General features: G+C 35.8%; 1 protein-coding gene and 1 pseudogene across 1 annotated transcript in view; one reads left to right on the top strand and one right to left on the bottom strand.

Annotated features, from left to right (window-relative positions):
* Positions 1–25,497, bottom strand: part of DACH2 (dachshund family transcription factor 2) — an 848,671-nt gene that overhangs the window by 227,920 nt on the left and 595,254 nt on the right. The window lies entirely within an intron of this gene.
* Positions 1,835–2,316, top strand: LOC132006798 (transcription factor BTF3-like; annotated as a pseudogene).

A 25,497-nucleotide genomic window follows, 5' to 3' on the forward strand; every position in this document is an offset into this window, starting at 1 on the left:
ATGGTTCCTTAAATATTCGTCTGAGTGATGTATTTGTGGTTTTTTAAACAGATTATGAAGGAATCACATTTATAAGAAAACTTCATGGCAGATACAATCAGAAAAAAAAAGTTAAAAAACAGTAAAACTTTATAACAAAACACTTTTCCATTTCTCTTGATTCCTCAAATGTCACCCTTTTCCCTCCCTCAGCCCCAAAATAAAATCTCTACATTTCAAAACTCTGAACTTCTAAGGAAATACCACTGAAATATATAGTACTGCTTAGTATCTCTCTTGGGAAAGCAAAAAACACATTCATTAAATCATGCATGTTAACTTCAGTGTCTACACAAGGAAAACAAATGTTTTTTTTTTCCTTATTCAGTCCTTTATAAAATCAGGACTTTATGAAAGTCCTTTATGAAACCAGGACAATCCACTGATGCTCCATTGATTATGTGCAAGCAGTATAAAGCAGTCTAAAGCCAGAAAGTATGAAGAGAAACGCATTTGTGCTCTATTTTTAGAATAAGGTAAATATTTTTTAGAGCAGTTGCTGTCCCATAAAATGTAAACCTTAAACATCTGGAGAAAAGAACTTTTACCTCATGGTTAAAAATGATTGAGATGTAAATAAGTCCGAGGGGGGTTTAAAGGCTTCTTTCAAAATTCTACAAGCCATTTAAGATAAATACTAGGATCTTATAATGATCTCCTAGAGAAAAAACTTGTAACTATTCATGACCCAGCTGGAGAGACTTGACAATTTGATTCAGATTGAAAAAGAAACCTGGTCTGGAAATGCATCAACTAAAGTAGACAAGGACGCTGTTTGCATGTGGAGAGTAATACTTGTGAAATGACTTTAATTTTGTTGACAAGAAAGAGAAGTCAACAATCTTTAATAAAATTTAGAAATACTTTTCCTTATAAAATGTTCTGGGTTCAAAAAAGAGGCAAAATATGAAACAGGCAGAGTTAAGTATTTGGGTCCCCAGATCCCCTCTTTTCTACTAGTTGTACACAATCTCTATCCATTAGGCTTTGTCCAAGAAACTCCCTCCTTTCATCAGCACCAACTCTCACACTTTCATTCACACTAATATGTAAACAACTAATAAATGTGAAAATTATAATACCCTAGGGAAATTTAAAATGAACTTTGTACTTTGCATCAGAGAAATACTAACATAGTTGACAATACCAGAAATATTGTGTTTTCCCAGATATCATTAAACATTCTTACTTACAGATAGAATCACCCTTGGTTAAGTTTCTTATACTAATTGATTAATTAAATCTGATTTTGCTAAAGAAAAAATGTTCTTTGAGAATCCATGCCCAATCACCTTCCCTCCGTAAGTTAGAAACCAAAACCCTGACACATGAGTGAAATATTTCCTACAGTGAGTGTCTACATTAAGGTTCTATATTGGGTTCTTACATTGAAGTCAGTGGCCTTAACTGAGATTTCTAGAAAGTTTCTCCATCTCTATTTTTTTTTTTTATTCCTTGAGAGAAACTGATTTTCACTGTGTGCACTCAGGTGTTTTTTTTTTTTTTTTTCTCCCATATATACTTACTGCTGATTTATTAATAAAATTTAAGCATAAATATAGTCAGCATATTTTGATAAATAATTACTTATGGTTAAGCATTATCCTTTTATTATTAACATAATATATATGTTTATATGTATGTGTGCATGACACATATTTATAAATGTTTGTGTGTGTCCTCTAGCTGCCATCTTATATCCCCATGTGTGTGCACCTTATCTCAGCTGGTCCTCCTAAGACCCCCTGAGCACCAATCCTAGTGCCACAGGTGGTCCCATTTCCATGCCAATGAGATGAAAGAAACTATCATAAACCAGGAGAAACTCACCAAACTTCAAGCACAAGTGTACATTGGTGGGAAAAGAACTCACCAAAAGAGGGGGTTCATAAAACAAGTACAAGAGATGACAAAAACAAAACAAAAACAAAAACTTTAGTCCTTCTTAAAGAAGTTTGGGGTAAACAATATCTCTGGTATTGAATATGTTCACAAACCAAGGAACACTGATCCACTTTAACAACCCTACAGTTCTGGCATCCCTAGCAGCAAACACTTTCACAGTTACAAGCCATGCTGAGACAAAGCAGCTGACAGAAATGCTACCAAATATCTTAAGCCAACCAGATACAGACAGTCCAACTAGTTTAAGAAGACTGGCTGAAACTCTGCCTTAGTAAGTAATCTGCAGATGGAAAAGCACCACTTGCTACCAAAGAGAAGGATGATGATGAAGTTCCAGATCTTGTGGAGGATTTTGATGAAGCCTCCAAATGAAGTAAACTGAATTGAGTCAACTTTGGAACAAAATAAAACTTGAAGAAGTTACTAGGAGCTGCTATTTTATGACTGCTTTTTAAAATCTTGTTCATGGATCTGATAAAATCCAGATTTCTATTATTTTTAAACCCAATCCCCTTGGACACTTAAGTTTTTTTCAGTTTTTGGCTTATGCACAATTCATTCTTTGCAGTTGATTAAGCAGAAGAATCCTGGGAATAAAGTTTGAAACAAAATTAATAAAGTTCTTTGCCTAGTTTAAAAAAAAGTGTGTGTATAATTTTGGGTGTGATAATTCCCTTGAAAGGGCTTTTATTTAACTATTTTAAGGTTTAAGATTAAGGCTTTTGTCTTTCCATACTGTAATCCAGAAGAGAAAGGAAAAATCCTAAGAATATAATAATTTCCCTGAGGACATACCTGAATCCATAAACAATGTATTTTTTAAAGGACATGTACTGTGATGATCACTGAGTGTTATACTTACCTAATAAATCACTGAACATTGCATCAAGGACTAATTATGTACTATACAGTGGCTAACTGAACATAATAAAAAATAATAAAATTTTAAAAATTAAAAAAATTAAAAAGATTTTGTTTATTTGAGACAGAGAGAGAGAGAGAGAGAGCACAGAAAGGGGGAGGGACAGAAGGAGAAGCAGGCTCAGATGTGGGACTTGGTCCCAGGACACTGAGATCATGACCTGAGCTGAAGGCAGATGCCCAACCAACTGAGCCTCCCAGGCACCCCCATAACAATGTATGTTAAGACAGTTCAGTCACTGACAAACTTCCCAACATGTAACTTCTCTTCTTGTTCTCCTGCTCATGCTATTTCACAGGAAAGTCTTGTGAAAGCCTCCCCCAACACCTGAAGTCAAATAGTCATGTATTTATCTCTGGTAGTAAAACTCTTTGCACTCTTCTTGGACTAAACTTTTGTCCCTTAAACAATCTTACCTCCACCTGACCAGTAAGTAGGCAAGGGTTGGAATGCTAGGTCAATTCTAGAAAGACTGTACAAAATCATTGGTTTTGATGAAATGCTACTATAATGAACCCTTTGTGGTATGATTTATTTCTCTGTTCCATATCAATATACTATAAAATTTTAAAAAGTCAGGAGTCAGTTCTTCTCTCCCTACACCAACTAAAATATCATATATCATTTCTTACTCCTTCAAGTAACAATATTTTCTATTCTCAACATTCATGGGGGCACTGGAGTTTCTGCTATCCAGCAGGATCAGCTTTCCTGTTAAAAAGGGAATTGTAATGTTGGAATATCATGAAATCTGCACAACAAAGTACAGAGTTCAGAGTAGCTAGGATATGTATGATCAATTACAATCTATTTTTTGAAACTGATCTCTGGATATGTAATCCAGGAATTTCACTTTGGGAATATAAAATATTACAGCCACTTCAGAAAATATTTTGGCATTTCTTTAAAATAGTAAACATAGAGTTACCATTTGACCCAGAAGCTCCACTTATAGTTATATACCCAAGATACATGAAAACATATGTCCACCTAAAACCTTGCACATGAACATTTATAGTAGCATCATTTATAATAAGCAAAATGTAGAGACAACTTAAATGTTCATCAACAGATTAATGGTGAAACAAAATATGCTTTCTTTATATGATGGAATATTATTCAAGCATTAGAAACCAAGACATAATATTTTCAAGTTTCATCCATGTTGTAGCATTTATCAGTAATTCTTGATTTCTAATGCTTGAATAATATTCCATCACATAAAGACAGTATATTTTTTAAAAAATACATTGTTTATGGATTCAGGTATGTCAGAAAGAGAATTCAGGCTAACAATTATCCAGGCAATAGCTAGGTTGGAGAAAGCCATGGGTGACAAAACAGATTTGATTAGGGCAGAATTGAAAGCCACCAGGGATGATGTTCACAATGTTAGGGCAGAACTGAAAGCCACAAGGGATGATGTTCATAATGCTCTCAATGAGTTCCAATCTAATCTAAATTCCCTAAAATCTAGGGTAACTGAGACAGAAGATAGAATTAGTGATCTGGAAGACAGACAGATAGAGAGAAAGGATTAGGAGGAAGCCTGGAACAAACAGCTTAGAAGCCACGAAATCAGAATTAGGGAAATAAATAATGCCATGAAACATTCCAATGTCAGAATTATTGGAATCCCTGAAGGAGAGGAGAAAGAAAAAAGTCTAGAAGATATAGTGGAACAAGTTGTCCATGAAAATTTTCCCAATCTTGCGAATGGAACCAGCGTTCATGTAGTAGAGGCAGAACAGTCTCCCCACAAGATTATAGATTCTCAAAAGTCCTCGAGACACCTGATAGTAAGAATGAGAAATTATAATTGTACAGAAACTCTCTTGAAGGCAGCTAGGACAAAGAATCTTCTTACATACAGAGGAAAGCCCATCAGAATAATGTCAGATCTGTCCATAGAAACGTGGCAAGCCAGAAAGGGCTGGCAGGATATATTCAGGGCACTAAATGATAGGAACATGCAGCCAAGAATACTTCATCCAGCAAGACTGACATTCAAAATGGATGGAGAGATAGAGTTTCCAAGACCAGCAAGGCTTAAAAGAGTATGCGACCACCAAGCTGATACTACAAGAAATATTAAGGGGGGTTCTATAAAAGTGGAAAAATCCTAAGAATAGCATTGAACAGAAATATAGAGACAATCTGCAGAAAGAAAGACTTCAAAGGTAACACAATGTCAATAAAAACATATCTTTCAATGATCACTCTCAATGTGAATGGCCTAAATGCGCCCATAAAATGACACAGGGTTGCAGATTGGATAAAATGACAGAATCCATCCATATGTTGTCTACATGATGTCGCGCTCTCCCTGCCTGCAGAGATGACGCAACACCAACACACACTCAGGTCAATGCACAAGCTCTTGTTTATTCCCTGGTCGATCTTTCTCCTCCCTTTCTTTCTCCTCCCCCTGCGGGGAAGTTCCCTTGCCTTATATAGGGCATAACAGCCAATCACAGAGGTGTTCACATGAACAGGAGGTATACAGCCAATCACAGAGGTGTTCACATGAACAGGAGGTATCTGGGGCTCGTAGGCAGTGGTGGCATAACAGCCAATCACAGAGGTGTTCACGTGACGAGCATGAGGTCACATGTGGCCAGGGCGGATGTTTTTCAGGCTGTCCGTGCTGCTCGGGCTATGTAGCCGGCGCCATCTTAGGGGCGCGACCAGCGCCATCTTAGGGGTGTGACCCCGACAACATGAGACCCATTTTGAACTTAAGGATACACCCAGACTGAAGGTGAAGGGATGAAGAAGCATCTTTCATGCCAATGGGCCTCAAAAGAAGGCCAGGGTAGTGATTCCCATATCAGATAAATTAGATTTTAAACTAAAGATTGTAGTCAGAGATACAGAAGGACACTATATATTTCTTAAAGGGACTATCTACCAAGATGATCTAATAATTGTAAATATCTACACCCCCAATATGGGAGCAGCCAACTACATAAGAAAACTAATAGATCACATACTGGGTCACAAATCAGGACTCAAGTGATACCAAAAGACTGAGATTATTCCCTGCACATTATCAGACCACAATGCTTTGAAACTGGAGCTCTATCACAAGGAAAAGTTTGGAAGGAACTCAAACACATGGAAGCTAAAGACCACCTTGCTTAAGAATACTTGGATCAACCAGGAGAGCAAAGAAAAACTTAAACGATTTATGGAAACCAATGCGAATGAAGACACTTCACTCCAAAACCAATGGGATACAGAAAAGGCAGTCCTAAGGAGGAAGTACATTGCCATCCAAGTCTCCCTCAAAAAAAATTGAAAAATCCAGAATATACCAGATGTTTCTACACCAACTGGAGAATCAACAGCAAATTAAACCAACTCCACACACAAGATGGGAAATAATCAAGATTAGAGCTGAGATCAATGAGGTAGAAACCAGAGATACAGTAGAACATATCAATGAAACTAGAAGCTGTTTTTTTGAAAGAATCAATAAGATCGATAAACCATTGGCCACACTAATACAAAAGAAAAGAGAGAAAGCCCAAATCCATAAAATTATGAATGAAAAGGGAAAGATCACAACAAACACCAAGGAAGTAGAAACAATCATCAGAAGTTATTATCGACAGTTATATGCCAGTAAGTTAAGCAACCTAGATGAAATGGATGCATTCCTGGAAAACTATAAACTCCCAAAAGTGAACGAGGAAGAAATTGACAACCTGAAGAAACCAATATCTCGTAACAAGATTGAAGCAGTGTTCTAAATCCTCCCAAAAAATAAGAGCCCAGGGCCTGAAGAATTCCCTGGGAAATTCTATCAAACATTCAAAGAAGAAATAACACCTATTCTCCTGAAGCTGTTTCAAAAAATTGAAACAGAAGGAAAACTTCCAGACTCTTCCTATGAAGCCAGCATTACCCTGATCCCCAAACCAGGCAAAGACCACACAAAAAAGGATAATTTTGGACCAATAACACTGATGAATATGGATGCTAAGATTCTCAACAAGATCCTAGCAAACAGGATCCAACAACAAACTAAAAAAGATTATCCACCATGACCAGGTGGGGTTCATCCCTGGGTTACAAGGATGGTTCTACATTCGCAAATCAATCAATGTGATAGAACAAATCAATAAAAGAAGAGAGAAGCACCACATGGTCCTCTCAACTGACGCAGAAAAAGCATTTGACAAAATCCAGCATCCGTTCCTGATTAAAGTGCTTCAAAGTATAGGGATAGAGGGAACATTCCTGAACCTCATCAAATCTATCTATGAAAGACCCACATCAAATATCATCCTCAATTGGAAAAAGCTCACAGCCTTCCTGTTGAGATCAGGAACACGACAAGGATGCACAATCTCACCACTCTTGTTCAAAATAGTATTAGAAGTCCTAGCAACAGCAATCAGACAACAAAGAGAAATAAAAGGTATCCAAATTGGCAATGAAGAATTCAAACTCTCTCTCTTTGCAGATGACATGATTCTTTATATGGAAAACCCAAAATACCCCACCCCCAAACTACTAGAACCCAATTCAGCAATTCAGCAATTCAGCAATGTGGCAGGATACAAGGTCGATGTACAGAAATCAGTGGCTTTCTTATACACTAACAATGAAAATACAGAAAAGGAAATTAGAGAATCGATTCCATTTACTATAGCACCGAGAACCATAAGATACCTGGGAATAAACCTACCCAAAGAGGTACTCGAAGAACTACAGAACACTCATGAAAGAAATTGAAAAAGACACAAAAAGATGGAAGACCATTCCATGCTCTTGGATCGGAAGAATAAACATTGTTAAAATGTCTATACTGCCTAGAGCAATCTATACTTTGAATGCCATCCTGATCAAAATTCCACCAATATTTTTCAAAAACCTGGAGTAAATAATCCTAAAATTTGTATGGAATCAGAAGAGACCCCGAATCACTAAGGAAATGTTGAAAAACAAAAAATAAAACACGGGGCATCACGTTATCTGATTTCAAGCTTTATTACAAAGCTGTGATCACCAAGACAGCATGGTACTGGCATAAAAACAAACACATAGACCAGTTGAACAGACTAGAGAGCCCAGATATGGACCCTCAAGTCTATGGTCAATTAATCTTGGACAAAACTGGAAAAAATATACAGTGGAAAAAAGACAGTCTCTTCAATAAATGGTGCTGGGAAAATTGGAGAGCTATATGTAGAAGAATGAAACTGGGTGATTCTCTTACACGGTTCACAAAGATAAACTCAAAATGGATAAAAGATCTCAACGTGAGACAGGAATCCATCAGAATCTTAGAGGAGAACACAGACAGTAACCTCTTCGATATTAGCCACAACAACTTCTTTCAAGATATGTCCCCAAAGGCAAAGGAAAGCAAAGTAAAAATGAACTTTTGGGACTTTAATCAAGATCAAAACTTCTGCACAGCAAGGGAAACAGTCAACAAAACAAAGAGGCAACCCACAGAATAACAGAAGATATTTGCAAATGACAGTACAGACAAAAGGTTGATATCCAGGACCTATAAATAACTTTTCAAACTCAACACACACAAAGCAGATAATCATATCAAAAAATGGGCAGAAGATATGAACAGACACTTCTCGAGCGAAGACATACAAATGGCTATCTGACACATGAAAAAATGCTCATCATCACTAGCCCTCACGGAGATTCAAATTAAAACCACATTGAGATATCACTTATACCAGTTAGAATGACTAAAATTAACAAGACAGGAAACAACATGTGTTGGAGAGGATGTGGAGAAAGGGGAACCCGACTACACTGTTGGTGGGAATGCAAGTTGGTGCAGCCACTTTGGAGAACAGTGTGGATATTCCTCAAGAAATTAAAAGTAGAGCTTCCCTATGGCCCTGCAATTGCACTACTGGGTATTTACCCCAAAGATACAGATGTAGTGAAAAGAAGGGCCATCTGTACCCCAATGTTTATAGCAGCAATGGCCACGGTCGCCAAACTATGGAAAGAGCCAAGATGCCCTTCAACAGACAAATGGATAAGGAAGATGTGGTCCATATACACTATGGAGTTTTATGCCTCCATCAGAAAGGATGAATACCCAACTTTTGTAGCAACATGGACGGGACTGGAAGAGATTATGCTGAGTGAAGTAAGTCAAGCAGAGAGAGTCAACTATCATATGGTTTCACTTATTTGTTGAGCATAGCAAACAGAATGGAGGATAAGGGGAGATGGAGAGGAGAAGAGAGTTGAGGGAAATTGGAAGGGAAGGTGAACCATGAGAGACTAGGGACACTGAAAAACAATCTGAGGGTTTTGAAGGGGCAGGGGGTGGGACGTTGGGGGAGCCAGGTGGTGGGTATTATGGAGTGCACGCTTTGCATGGAGCACTGGGTGTGGTGCAAAAACAATGAATTCTGTTACGCTGAAAAGAAATTTAAAAAAATAAACTTTTGTGAGTACAATATAAACATCTTCTGTACAATGAAGGAAACAATAAACAAAACTAGAATGCAATTTATGGAATGGGAGAAGGTCTTTGCAAATGACATATGATAAAAGGTTAGTATCCAAAATATGCAAAGAACTTATAAAATTCAACACCCAAATTACAAATAATCCAATTAAAAAATGGGCAGAAGACAAGACACATTTTTCCAAAGAAGTTGTCTAGATTGTCAAGAAACACATGAAAAGATACTCATCTAGTATTTGTCTTTCTCCGATTGACTCATTTCCTTTAGTGTAATAGCATATGATTTCATTCAAATACAGAATTTAAGAAACAGAATGGATCAACAATCAGGAGGGGGAAAAGAGAGTGTAGGAAATAGATCATGAAAGATTCTTAACTATAAAAAACAGAGCGTTGATAGAGGGAGGTGGGTGGGGATGAGATAGGTGAGTGGTGAGTATTAAGGAGGACACTTGTTATGATGAGCACTGAGATTTATATGTAAATGATGAACCACGAAAACCTTACTCCTGAACCAATATTGAACTCTATGCCAAATAACTAGAATTTAATAATATATATATTATATATTAAATTCTAGTTATTTGGCATACAGCTCAATATCGGTTCAAGAGTAGGGCTTAGTAATTCATCATTTACATATAAATCTCAGTGCTCATCATAAGAATTGTCCTCCTTAATACCCATATTAATACCCATATAATACCCATACACATATATATATGTGTATACAGACACAGACACAGACACACACACACATATATATATATATATAGATCATGAAAGATTCTTAACTATAAAAAACAGAGCGTTGATAGAGGGAGGTGGGTGAGGATGAGATAGATGAGTGGTGAGTATTAAGGAGTATTAAGGAGGATATATATATATATATATATATATATATATATATATATATATACCCCTATATATCCCATAAAAGAAATACAAATACAAAACACAAAGAAATATCACCTCATCTCTGTCACAATGATTAAAATCAACAATCAGGAACACAAAAAAACAAGAGGTGTTGTCAAACACTCTTGCACTGTTGTTCTAATGTAAACTGGTGCAGCCACTCTGGATAAGAGTACAGAGGTTCTTCAAAAAATTACAAATAAAACTACCCTATGATTTAGCAATCACATTACTGGACATATACCCAAAGAATACAAAAACATTAATTCATAGGGATACATGCTATAGCAGGATTATTTATGCTAGCCAAGATATGGAAGCAGCCCACGTGTCCACTCATTGCTGAATGGATAAAGAAGAAGTATATAATATTATTAATCTATAAAAAACACGAAATCTTGTCATTTGCTACAACATTCATGGAGCTGTACAGAGTAATGCTAAGAGAAGTAAGTTGGTCAGAGAAAGACAAATACCATATGATTTCACTCATATGTGCAGTTAAGAAACAAAACAAGTGAGCAAAGGGGAAAAGAGAGAGAGAGGCAAACCAAGAAACAGACTCTTAATTATGAAGAAATGATAGTTACCAGAGGGGAGGGTGGGGGTAGGTTAAAAACGTGATTGGGACTAAGTAGTGTATTTGTCATGATGAACACCAGGTGATGTAGGGAATTGTTGAATCACTATATTGCACACCTGAAACTAATATACCACTGTATGTTAACTAACTGGAATTAAAATAAAAACTTACAAACCAAAAGAAAAGAAAAGAAAACATTACATCAAGTTAAAGAAGCCAGGCCTAAGACGTCACATACTATATGATTCTACTTATAGGAAATGTCTGAAACAGGCAAATTTAAACAGTATAATTAATTATTAGATTAGTGTTTGCCAGGGATGGGGGAGTTGGAGAATTGTGGAGTGACTCCTAATGGTTACAGGATTTCTTTTGAAGGTAATGAAAAATGTCTGGAATTAGATAATGGTGATAGTTACTATGAATATAGTAAAATAACTGAGTTGTACACATAAAAAGGGTAAATTCTGTTACGTGTGAATTGTATTTTAATCAAGCTCATAAAAATTTCACTTTGTGACAAAATGGATGGACTTTGATGGCATTATGCTAAGTAAAATAAGTCAGATGGAGAAAGACAAATACTGTGTGATTTCACTTTATGTGGAATCTAAAAAATAAAACAACTAAGCTCATAGATACAGAAAACAGATTGATGTTTGTGAGGTGAAGGGATACAAAAGGTACAAACTTCCAGTTATAAAATAAGTCATAGTGATGTAATGTACAACTTAGTGCCTATAGGTGATAACAGAATACTTCATATTTGAAAGTTGTTAGATGAGTAAATCTTAAATGTTCTCATCAAAAAAATGTAACTATGTATGATGACAGGTGTTAAATAGATTTATTGTGGTGATCTCACAACATATATAAATGTCAAATCATGCTCTATAGTTAAAACTAATATAGTTATATGTTGATTACATTTCAACAAAGAAATGTTATATAATTGTTTTCTAGTCCCAATGTGCAGAATATTTGGAGCTGATAGATTAACATTAACCTGAGTCACAAAAGAATAGAAACTTTTGAACAATTTACAAGATTTCTGTATAACAAAAGCTGATTTTTCAAGACAAAAATCCCCTCACTTTAGATACTTAAAAGCTTTTAACTTCCCACTAAAGACACAAGTGTTTATTGAACCTGAATTCAATGCATGCAATAGGTCATCACATACACTGGTCATATTCATACAGCAGTAATAATGATATCCAAGTATCATAGAACCAGAGGGAATTACAGTTTAGAAAAAAAAAGTTTATTTCTATATCCCTTACACTATTATGTTCACTAACTGAACATTCACTAAATGTAAAAAAATGTTTAATGTTCCCAGCTATAAAAGTTTATGCATATTAAACTGCCCTTTATAAAGGAAATATAAATTAAAAACTGCATGATGACTATTTTAATTTTTATACACACATACACTCTTAAGAGGTAGATATGTGTTGTAAATAAGGTTTTGAAATATGGCATGGTAGTAAGCTACACAATTTACTATTGAATTTCTTTCAAGTTCAACTCATTTATAAAATTTTATTTTTAAAATAAAATATAGCAATAATCAGCTATTGTAAACCCCATTTATGAACACAATCTCCCAAGTAACATATACATGACAACTCATTTATAATAATTTCTCCAAAGGTTTCAGAGGAAGGAATTAAAATTCTATTTTTCTTGGTCTAGTTTAAGAGCTATTCCTTATATTTTCCTTTTCTGTTTTTTGTCACCTGTTTGTTTAATCCTTAATGAAAATGTGTGTTTCTTAGAAGATACTGCAAGTCGATTTGCAAATACCTTGTAGAGAACAATATGGTGGGAAACACTTAGCATAACTTCCTAAAGATCAAGACTTGTCAGATGAAACTAATCTCCTTCTGTGACAGAATTACAGCCTGAGGATAAAGGGAAAGCAATAGATATAATTTATTTTGACTTTATTAAGCTTTTGAGACCAGTCTTAACAAGTGGCTCATCAATAAAGTGTGAAAATCCAGGCAGGTCACATGGCTAGAGAGAGTTCCCAGAAGGCAGAAGGGGAGCACTCAAAGGTGGTCACCCCTGAATTAATGTCAGTATGGGGCAATGATAAAAATATCTCGTAGATCCCAAAGGGAGTCAAACATTTTTATCAGTGTCCTTAACACAAGTATAGGGTATTTTGATCAGGTGACACTAGACTAAAACTTCTGACAGTGGGTTCAGAATCGAAAGTGACATTGCCACATGGAAGACAAAATAGGAGATAAAATATATGGAATTTCAGAGCACTGGATTCAGGAGAGTACCCATTAAATAAACATAAGTTAAACAGATAAAGGAGACAGAAAGATGTTCATGTATCATAGAAATGAAGATTAGAATTAAAAAACAATAAAGATTATCTCAAACTCCCTCATTTTAATTAAGGCACAAAAATAGAACAGAACTTGTTCAAATCATAAACAGAACAAAACTGTAGCAGAAATACATATTTAGAACTAATGTGCAAAAACATAAAAATGCTTAAAGAGCTTAACATGTAGAAATGAAGACAGGAGATCCAACAATGGCTAGATTCTCCCTCAGAAGTGGATTTCTGCCCTTTGCTCAATTAATAGTCTATTTGGGGGAAGGAGGAAAGAGTAGTATTAAGAATAAAGACAAAGAATTATTAATGTCTGACAAATAAGATCAATAAGGAAAGATCACATTGTTTTGAATTATTCATCGTGAAAAAAGATAATGCTTAGGCTTAACTTGGAGGTGTTTTTATGCAAACTACCTTAATAACACTGACAGAACAAGTTCTTAATCCACTATATCAGTTTTTAAGAGTAGACATAATAAATAATTCTCCATTAGTCAGAGTTTCTTATGCCTAGAGTAAGTTTTTGAAAGATCTTTAAAAATACAATGGATTCTGGGAGGCCCTGGCTGGCTCACTTGGCAAAGCAAGCACTTAATCTTTGGGATTGTGAGTTTGGACCTCACATTGGGTGTAGAGACTCTTAACTTTAAGAAATAAACTGAGGGTTGCTAGAGTGGAGGTGGATGGTGGCATGGGGTAATTGAATGATGGGCATTAAGGAGGGCACATGATGTGATGAGCACTGGATGTTATATGCAAATGATGAATTACTGAAGTGTATATATGAAACAAATAAAACTATATGTTAGCTAATTTTATTTAAATTAAAAAACAATGGGAAAGCAAATAAACAAAAGAAACCAATTGGTTCTTCTGGCCTACATTCCTTTTTAAAGGGCTATAGTCATGAAAGTAAGATGGATAAAGTGCCCAGTGTTCGCAATTCTATAAGAAAGACATCTAAAACCAGTTCTCAGCATCAGGATCCAAAAAAAAAAAAAAAAAAAAAAGAAACAATCATGTTTCACTGGATTCTCTAGAACCATCTTGTTCCATATCCAAAGAAGTGTTTGGATGACATGAAGAATGAAGGTAACTTTGGGATTTTCTATTTCAACCTTGGAAGTCAATCAACCTTATATAATTTGATTCTTTTCACTATAGGCTATATTGTCTAAAACATAAAGTGTTCAACATATGCACAGAAGATAAACCAACACAAAAGTCAGAACAAGCAGGGACTCAGAGGATAAAAATTTACATGATTAACATCTTGGGTTCTCTAGAGGAAGTCATCGTGCACAGTTCTTACTGACAAACAATATAGTTGAAAAATACTTTGCTTATTTCTACTTCCATTTATTTCTAAATGGGCAATCCTTTAATTCTTTGTTATATTAAAAAAAAGATCTGCTTCTGTATAACTATATTTCTGATTTGACAGCTACAATTATAATCATTCAGGCATCTATTTCCTACAAACTCCCCACAGCCATAACATTTAATGATTAATTATAAAGTTCCAGGAGCAATAATATATATACTAATTTCCTAAAACAATAAAAGACAGAATTTCTCATTTGGAGCTAAACAAAACATGAACACATTGTTATTCATGCTGAAATCTTGATGCAAAGTCATGGTGCAGCCATTATAGAAGCTATTAAACAAAATCTCAAATCAAAGAAACTATAGGTCTTCCTTCAAAAGAGAAAATACTGTTTTGCCTAAGAAATTTCTAACATCTAAGCTTGCTTCCTGCCCCCTTCCCCCATGATTTGGGGTCCATTCTGATTTGGTTAAAGCACATTTTCCTGGGATCTGTGTCACCCTTTAAGTATTTTATTTGCTCCTTCATATATTCTTATCTGGAAAGAATGACAAGGCAGAAAAACTCATCACCAAAACAAAACAAAACAAAACAAAAAACCAAAAACCAAAAACCAAAAACCAAAAAAACAAAAGGGAGTACTGAAGTCTAGGGACCTAATCAATACAGACATTGGGAATATGTCAGATATAGAGTTCAGAATGACGACTCTCAAGGTTCTAGCCAGGCTCAAAAAAGGCATGGAAGATATTAGAGAAACCCTCTCGGGAGATATATAAGCCATTTCTGGAGAAATAAAAGAACTAAAATCTAACCAAGTTGAAATTAAAAAAAGCTATTAATGAGGTGCAATAAAAAAATGGAGGCTCTCACTGCTAGGATAAATGAGGCAGAAGAAAGAACTAGTGATATAGAAGACCAAATGACAGAGAATAAAGAAGCTGAGCAAAAGAGAGACAAACAACTACTGGACCATGGGGGGAGAATTCAAGAGATAAGTGATACCATAAGATGAAACAACATTGGAATATTTGGGATTACAGAAGAAGAAGAAAGAGAGAGGGGAGCAGAAGGTATATTGGAGAGAATTTTTGTAGAGGATTTCCCTAATATGGCAAAGGGAACAAGCATCAAACTCCAGGAGGTGCAGAGAACCCCCATCAAAATCAATAAGAGTAGATCCACACCCCGTCACCTAATAGTAAAATTTACAAGTCTTAGCGACAAAGAGAAAATCCTGAAAGCAGCCCAGGAAAAGAAGTCTGTAACATACAATGGTAAAAATATTATATTGTCAGTAGACTCATCCACAGAGACCTGGAAGGCCAGAAAGAACAGGCATGATATATTCAGAGCACCAAATGAGAAAAACATGCAGCAAAGAATACTATATCCAGCTAGGCTATCACTGAAAATAGAAGGAGAGATAAAAAGTTTCCAGAACAAACAAAAGCTGAAAGAATTTGCAAACACCAAACCAGCTCTACAGGAAATATTGAAAGGGGTCCTCCAAGCAAAGAGAGAGCCTAAAAGTAGTAGATCAGAAAGGACAAGAGACAATATACAATAACAGTCACCTTACAGGCAATATAATGGTACTAAATTCATATCTCTCAATAGTTACCCTGAATGTAAATGGGCTAAATGCCCCAATCAAAAGACACAGGACATCAGAATGGATTAAAAAAAAAAATCAATATGCTTCCTACAAGAAACTCATTTTAGACCCAAAGACACCTCCAGATTTAAAGTGAGGGGGTGGAAAAGAATTTACCATGCTAATGGACATCAGAAGAAAGCTGGGGTAGCAATCCTTATATCAGATCAATTATATTTTAAGCTAAAGACTATAATAAGATATGAGGAAGGGCACTATATCATACTCAAAGGATCTGTCCAACAAGATGATCTAAAATTTGAAATATCTATGTCCTCAGTATGGCAGCAGCCAACTATATAAACCAATTAACAACAAAATCAAAGAAACACATTGACAATAATACAATAATAGTAGGGAACTTTAACACTCCCCTCACTGAAATGGACAGATCATCCAAGCAAAAGATCCACAAGGAAATAAAGGCCTTAAATGACACACTGGACCAGATGGACATCACAGATATATTCAGAATGTTCCATCCCAAAGCAACAGATTACACATTCTTCTCTAGTGCACATGGAACATTCTCCAGAATAGATCACATCCTGGGTCCTAAATCAGATCTCAACCAGTATCAAAAGACTCAGATCATTCCCTGCATATTTTCAGACCACAATGCTCTGAAGCTAAAACTCAATCATAAGAGGAAATTTGGAAAGAACCCAAATGCATGGAGACTAAACAGCATCCTTCTAAAGAATGAATGGGTCAACTAGGAAATTAAATAAAAGTTGAAAAATTCATGGAAACAAATGATAATGATAACAGAATGGCTCAAAATCTGTGGGACACAGCAAAGGCAGTCCTGAGAGGAAAATATATAGTGATACAAGCTTTTCTCAAGAAATAAGAAAGGTCTCAAATACACAACCTAACCCTACACCTAAAGGAGCTTGAGAAAGAATACGAAAGAAAACTTAAACCCAGCAAGAGAAGAGAAATCATAAAGATACAAATGTCATGATCTGAAGGGGCATATGCACCTGAATGTTTATAGCAGCAATATCTACAATAGCCAAACTATGGAAAGTACCTAGAGGTCCATCAACAGATGAATGGATAAAGAATATGTGATACACACACACACACACACACACACACACACACACACACACAGTGGAATACTATGCAGCCATCAAAAGAAATGAAATCTTGCCATTTCCAACAACATGGATGGAACTAGAGGGTATTATGCAAAATAAGTCAATCAGAGAAAGACAACTATCATATGCTCTCCCTGATATGAGGAAGTGGAGAGGCAACGTTGGGGGTTTGGGAAGTAGGAAAAGAATAAATGAAACAAGATGGGATCAGGAAGGAGACAAACCATAAGAGACAAAACAAACTGAGTGTTGCTGGGGGGAGGGGGTCAGGAGAGGGTGGTGGGGTTATGGACATGGGGGAAGGTATGTGCTATGGTGAATGCTGTGAAGTGTGTGAACCTGTTGATTCACAGACCTGTACCCTTGGGACTAATAATACATTATAAGTTTATTTAAAAAAATACTTGTCAGTAAGATTGTAAATAATACATGCTTTAGAGTTAATCTAAGAATACAATTAATTAAAATATTCCAGTTATGAAACATAGTATTTCCTCAAGCCAAATCCTCAACTCCTACCCATGTTCTAGAGGCAGGCTGAGAGTTCTGAGAACTACTATTTGAAAATGACCATCCTGGGAAATTCATTGTACAGCCTCCTTACATCGTTTAAGGCCATCCATTTTCTCATTTCATTTTCAGATCATTTAAAGACCACTTGGATTATTACACCCTACACTTGAATTTCTTTCTGATTCTCTTTATTCATAAGAAATTTCCTCTTTCTCTATAGTCCCATAGTACTTTGTTCCTCTCATTGATTTTAATACATTCCATTTCAGAATACAGCCATTCATAAATTTATTTTTTTTAATTTCTTCTCCTAGGTTACAAGCATTGAAAGGCAGTTAATTTTGTCTTTTCTCACCATTGTATCCACATATTGCCTTTTTATTATTGAAATATTATAACTTGTGTATGAAAGCTGAATTTAGTAAAGAATCATATTCAAGAATTACTCTAACCTCTTAAAGAGTGTCTTATTAATGGTCATTATCCACACTGATCATTTCACTCACATCCTGGACCTTTATGAAATATGAAATATCTATCATTTGCTAGTCACTTCAACTACACCGGAATTAAGTGCAACCAAAATAAAATAAAATAAAATAAAATAAACAAAAATAACCACCATAGACCATAATCTAATGCTCAGCATCTAGGTCACCACACAAGTCATATAGAACATTCAATATATATCCTAATATAATACTTCACAACCTACTTGACTGAATATTATCACTGCATTGACCTAATTTCCTGACCTAGTTGGATCTAGTACTTATCCTGTAAATAGAGACTTAATGATTCTCTTTAACTTTGTTGTGAGTGTCTGACTTTCCATTTCTACTTGAACCACAAACATTCAGAAAGACTATGCCTGGGACTCCTGGGTGGCTTAGTGGGTTAAGCCTCTGCCTTTGAATCAGGTCATGATCTCAAGGTCCTGGGATAAAGCCCCGCATCAGGCTCTCTGCTTGGTGGGGAGCCTGCTTCCTCCTCTCCCTCTGCCTGCCTCTCTGCCTACTTGTGGTCTCTCTCTCTCTCTGTCAAATGAATAAATAAAATCTTAAAAAAAAAAAAGACTATGCCCATTAATAGTAATCAGCCCCTAAATGCTGTTAATTGATATCTTCCTTGTCAATATCTACCTGCTTCTTTCCCTTCTTGGAAGGCACTAAAATAAATCAAAAGTTTATAACCATGGAAATCAAAACAAGAGAAATTGAGTGCAGTGTTTGATCTCAAACAAATTAAAGAACATCACCAATTTAAATCCTGTGTTAGAATACCCAAAGAGTATCAAAGACACACTAGTCCTTTCGAATATCAAAAAAAAAAAAAAAGCGGGGGGGGGGGTGCTTGGGTGGCTCAGTGAGTTAAAGCCTCTGCCTTTGGCTCAGGTCATGTTCCAGCATCTGGGATCCAGCCCCGCATCAGGCTCTCTGCTCAGCGGGGCTGGATCCCAGAGAGAGATCTCAGGATCTCTCTCTGTCTGACTCTCTGCCTACTTGTGATCTCTTTCTGTCAAATGAATAAATAAAATCTTTTAAAAAAATTCAGGGCACATATTGCATGGAGCACTGGGTGTGGTGCATAAACAATGAATTATGGAACAATGAAAAGAAATTTAAAAATATAAATAAAAATATTTTAAAAAAAACAATTCAGATCCAAAATTCTTAATATGAGTTTCCATTTGCAGATGATCACCTGTGAAACTAGCTTATTTTTTTCAATGAGCAGAGATTTCATTTTCCCACATTTTTCCCACATTTATTGAAGTGTAATGACAAATAAAAATCTTATATATTTAAGGTATACACTTAATAATTTGATATACATATACATTGTGAAATAATCTCTATAATCAAGTGAATTAACATATCTATCACCTCACATAATTAGCATTTTTTCTTCTTTTTGGGTAAAAACATTCAAGATATTAGCAAATTTCAAGTAAACAAGTATCATTAACTACAGTCACATTGTACATTAGATCCCCAAAACTTATTCACCTTGCGTAACTGAGACATTGTATACCTTGACCAACACCTCCCCATTTCTGCACTCTCCAGCCCTTGGTAACCGCTATTCTCTGATTTTGACTATTTTGGAATCTACATGTAAGAGAGATCATGTAGTACTTTGCCTTTCTGCCTCAAGGTTTTTGTTGTTGTTGTTGTTGTTGTTTTTACACTTAGTATAACATCCTTGAGATTCAGCTATGCTATTGTAAGTGGAAGGATTTGCATTTTTATGACTGAATAATATATTCCAGAATATATCACATTTTCTCTACTGATTCATCTTTAGAAAGACATTTAAATTGCTTCCACATCTTGGCTATTGTGGACACTACTGAAATGAACACAGGAATGCAGATGTCATTTTGAGGTCCTGATTTCATTTTCTTCAGATGCATACCCAGAAGAGGGATTGCTAGATCTTAAGGCAGTTTTATTTTAAATTTTAATTTTAAAATTTTGAACTACTATACTCTTTCCCATAGTGATTGTACCAGTTTACATTACCAACAGTATGCAAGAGTTTCCTCTCTCCACAACATTGTCAGTACTTTCATCTTTTTGTTTTTCTGATAAGAACAATTCTAACAGGTGTGGGATGATATCTTATGGTGTTGATTTGCATTTCTGCAATGATTAGTGAAGTAGGGCACCATTTTAAATACCTGCTTGTGATGGTATGTCTTCATTTGAGAAATGGATATTTAGCTCCATTGTCCATTTTTTAACTGGGTTATTTGGGGTTTCTTTTGGCTATTGAATTGAGTTTCTTATATATTTTGAATTTGAGCCCCTCATTAGATATATAGTTTACAAATATTTTCTCCCATTCCATAGGTTTCCTTTTCACTCTGTTGATTATTTCCTTTGCTGTGTAGAAGCTTTTTAGGTTTAGAAAATCCCATTTGTCTATATTTTACTTTTGTTGCTTCTGCTTTTTCTATTATAACAACAACAACAAAAATCATTGCCCAAGTCAATGTCAAAAAGCTTTTCTTCTTATATTGTATCCTAGTAGTTTTTTTCAGGTCTTGCATTTTAGTCATCCTCCATTCTGAGTTGATTTTTGTATATGATGTGAGATAAGTTTCAATTTCATTATTTTTCATAAGGATACACTGTTTTCCCAGCACATTTATTGGAGACTATCCTTTCCCTGTTTTGTGTTTTCAGAAGCCCTGTCAAAGACCCATTTATTGTAAATACATAGATTTATTTCTGTGCTCCTAATTGTGTTCCAATAGTCTATGGGCCTGATTTTATGTCAGTATCATACTTTTTTGATTACTAAAACTTTGCTGTTTATTTTAAAATCAAGCACTGTGCTGCCACTAACTTTCTTCTTTCTCAATCATGGTTTTGATATTCAGGATATTTTGTGGTTCCATAAAAACTCTAGAATTTCTTGTTTTATTTCCATTAAATATGCCATTGGAATTTTGATAAAGATCACAACTGAATTTGTAAAATACATTGTGTAATATGGATATTTTAACTATATTTTCCACCATGACTGTGGGATATTTTCCCATTTATCTATGTCTTAATTTTCTTCACTGATATTTTGTAATATTTGGTGTACAAGCTTTTCATCTCTTTCATTAAGTATATTCCTAAGTATTTAATACTTTTGTTGCTATTTTAAATGAAATTGTTTAATTAATTTCCTTTTTAGATAGTTTACTATATGTGTATAGAAACACCACTATTTTTTTAAAGGATTTTTATTTTATTTATTTGACAGACGGAGATCTCAAGTAGGCAGGGAGATAGGCAGAGAGAGGAGGAAGCAGGCTTCCTGCTGAGCAGGGAGCCTAATGAGGGGCTTGATCCCAGGACCCTGGGATCATGACCTGAGCCAAAGGCAGAGGCTTTAACCCACTGAGCCACCCAGGTGCCCCGAAACACTACTAATTTTTATATACTGATTTTATACACTGAAACTTTATGAAATTCATTTATTGGTGATATTTTTGTTGTTGTTGTTGACTCTTTAGAATTTTCTACATATAAGACCATATCATAGGATTACATATAAGATTATCTCAAATAGAGGTAATTTTACTTCATCTCTGCAATGATATTTTTTATTTATTTCTCTTATCTAATTGCTCTAGCTAGGACTTCCAGTATTATGTTGAACAGAAGTGTTGGAAGTAGGCACCCTTGCCTCCTACCAGAATGTAGATGGAAAGCTTTATGATTTTCTCCACTGGATAAAGTGTTAGATGTGTGCTTTTTTTAAAGATTTTATTTATTTATTTGATAGACAGAGGTCACAAGCAGGTAGAGAGGCAGGCAGAGAGAGAGAGAGGAAGGGAAGCAGGCTCCCTGCTGAGCAGAAAGCTTGACTTAGGGCTTGATCCCAAGACTCCGGGATCATGACCTGGACTGGAGTCAGAAGCTTTAACCCACTGAGCTACCCAGGTGCCCCAGCCTTGTGCTTTTAATGTATAGTCTTTATTTTGTGTAGTCTAATATTTTTCTGTACCTCTTTTGTTTAGAATTTTCATCATGAATGACTGTTGAGCTTTGCCAAAAGCTTTTTCTGTGTCTATTAAGTTAATCATGTGGTGCTTTCTTTCATTTTGGCCTTTTATCACACTCATTGATTTGCATTTCTTAAATTTACCTTGCATCCCAGGGATAAATCCTTCTTGGTCATGGTGTATTCCCCTTTTAGTGTACAATTAAATATGGTTTGCTGCTATTCTATTGAGAATTTCAGCATCTAATTTATCAGAGATATTGACCTTTAATTTTTCTTGTATTTTTTATTTGTTCTTTTTTAAATGTAAGCTTTATTTTATTTTTTCAGTGTTTTTAAAAAAAGATTTTATTTTTTAAATTTTTATATTTTTAAATTTATTTTCAGTGTTCCAGAATTCATTGTTTATGCACCACACCAAGTGCTCTATGCAACACGTCCCATCCATAATACCCACCAGCAGGCTCACCCAACCTCCCACCTCCCTCCCCTCCAAACCCTCAGTTTGTTTCTCACAGCCTGCTGTCTCTCATGGTTCATCTCCCCCTCCAATTTCCCCCAACTCACTTCTCTCCATCTCCCCATGTCCTCCATGTTATTCCTTATAATCCACAAATAAGCAAAAACATATGATAATTAACTCTCTGTTTGACTTATTTCACTCAGCATAATCTCTTCTGGTTCTTTCCATGTTGACACAAAAGTTGGGTATTCATCTTTTCTGATGGAGGCATAATTCTCCATAGTATATATAGACCATATCAGCCTTCCCTTTGAGATCAGGAACACAACAAGGATGCCCACTCTTGTCACTCTTGTTCAACATAGTATTACAAGTCTGAGCAACAGCAATCAGACAACAAAGACAAATAAAAGGAATTGTGGCAATGAAGAAGTCAAACTTCCTCTCTTCACAGATGACATGATTCTTTATATGGAAAACCCAAAAGACTCCACCTCCAAACTACTAGAACTCATACAGCAATTCAGTAAGGTGGCAGGATACAAAGTCAATGTAGAGAAATCAGTTGCTTTCTTGTACACTAATGATGAAAATACAGAAAGGGAAATTAGAGAATCGATTCTATTTACTATAGCACCAAAAACCATAAGATACCTGGGAATAAACCTAACCAAAGAAGTAAAGCATCTGTACTCAAGGAACTCATGAAAGAAATTGAAGAAGACCCAAAAAGATAGAAGACCATTCCATGCTCATGGATCAGAAGAATAAACATTGTTAAAATGTCTATACTGCCTAAAGCAATTTATACTTTCAATGCCATTTTGATTAAAATTTCACCAGCATTTTTCAAAAATATAAAGCAAACAATCCTAAAATTTGTATGGAACCAGAAGAGACCCCAATTTGCTAAGGAAATGTTGAAAAAGAAAAACAAAACTGGTGACATCACATTGCCTCATTTCAAGCTTTATGACAAAGCTGTGATTACCAAGACAGCATGTACTGGCACAAAAACAGAAACAGACCAGTGGAACAGAGTAGAGAGCCCAGATATGGACCCTCAGCTCTATGGTCAAATAATCTTTAACAAAGCAGGAAAAATATACAATTGGAAAAAAGATAAAAGATAGTCTCTTCAATAAATGGTGCTTGGAAAATTGGACAACTATGTGTAGAAGAATGAAACTCAACCATTTTCTCACCCCATAAACAAAGATAAACTCAAAATGGATAAAAGACCTTAATGTGAGACAGAAATCTATCAGAATCCTAGAGAACATAGGCAGTAACCTCATCAACATCGGCCATAGAAACTTCTTTCAAGATATGCCTCCAAAGGCAAAGGAAACAAAAGTGAAAATGAACTTTTGGGACTTCACCAAGATCAAAAGCTTCTGCACATCAAAGGAAACAGTCAACGAAACAAAGAAGCAACCCACCGAATGAGAGAAGATACTCGCAAATGACAGTACAAACAAAAGGTTGATATCCAAGATCTACAAAGGACTCCTCAAACTCAACACACACAAAACAGATACTCATGTCAAAAAATGGGAAGAAGACATGAACAGACACTTCTGCAAAGAAGACATACAAAAGGCTTACAGACATATGAAAAAATGTTTATCAACACTAGCTCTCAGGGAGATTCAAATCAAAACCACATTGAGATACCACCTTGCACCAGTTAGAATGGCCAAAATGAATAAGACAGTAAATAACATGTGTTGGAGAGGATGTGGAGAAAGGGGAACCCTCTTACGCAGTTGGTGGGAATGCAAGTTGGTGCAGCCACTTTGGAAAACAGTGTGGATATTCCTTAATAAATTAAAAATACAGCTACCCTGGGGAGATTGCGTGGCACAGTGGGTTAAAGCCTCTGCCTTTGGCTCAGGTCATGATCCCAAGGACCAGGGATTGAGCCCCGAATCGGGCTCTCTGCTTAGCAGGGAGCCTGCTGCCTCCTCTATGTCTCTCTCTCTCTCTGCCTGCTTCCCTGCCTACTTTTGATCTCTGTCTGTAAAATAAGTAAATGAAATCTTAAAACAAAAATAGAAGTACCCTACAACCCTGAAATTGCACTACTGGGTATTTACCACAAAGATACAGATGTAGGGAAAAGAAGGGCCATATGTACCACAATGTTCATCGCAGCAATGGCCACAGTCGCCAAACTGTGGAAAGAACCAAGATGCCCTTCAATGGACAAATGGACAAAAAGATTTTATTTCTTTATTTGAGAGGGAGACCAAGAGAGCACAAGTTGTGGGGAGAGACAGTTGGAGAGGATGAAGGAGACTTCCTGCTGAACAGGGAGCACAGCAATGTAGGTATTCATCCCAGGACCCTGAGATCATGACCTGAGCCAAAGGAAGAGGCTTAACCAGCTTAACCAATTTAGCCACCCAAGCACCCCATTTAACTCGCTTTTTTTAAAATTATTTTTTATTTATTTTCAGCATAACAGTATTCATTATTTTTACACCACATCCAATGCTCCATGAAATACGTGCCCTCTATAATACCAATCACCTGGTACCCCAACCTCCCACCCCTGCCCCTTCAAAACCCTCAGATTGTTTTTCAGAGTACATACTCTCTCATGGTTCATCTCCCCTTCCAATTTCCCCCAACTCCCTTCTCCTCTCTAACTCCCTATGTACTCCATGCTATTTGTTATGCTCCACAAATAAGTGAAATCATATGATAATTGACTCTCTCTGCTTG

Source organism: Mustela nigripes, chromosome X, assembly GCF_022355385.1.
Source record: "Mustela nigripes isolate SB6536 chromosome X, MUSNIG.SB6536, whole genome shotgun sequence".
In the NCBI taxonomy this organism is placed as follows: Eukaryota; Metazoa; Chordata; class Mammalia; order Carnivora; family Mustelidae; genus Mustela; species Mustela nigripes.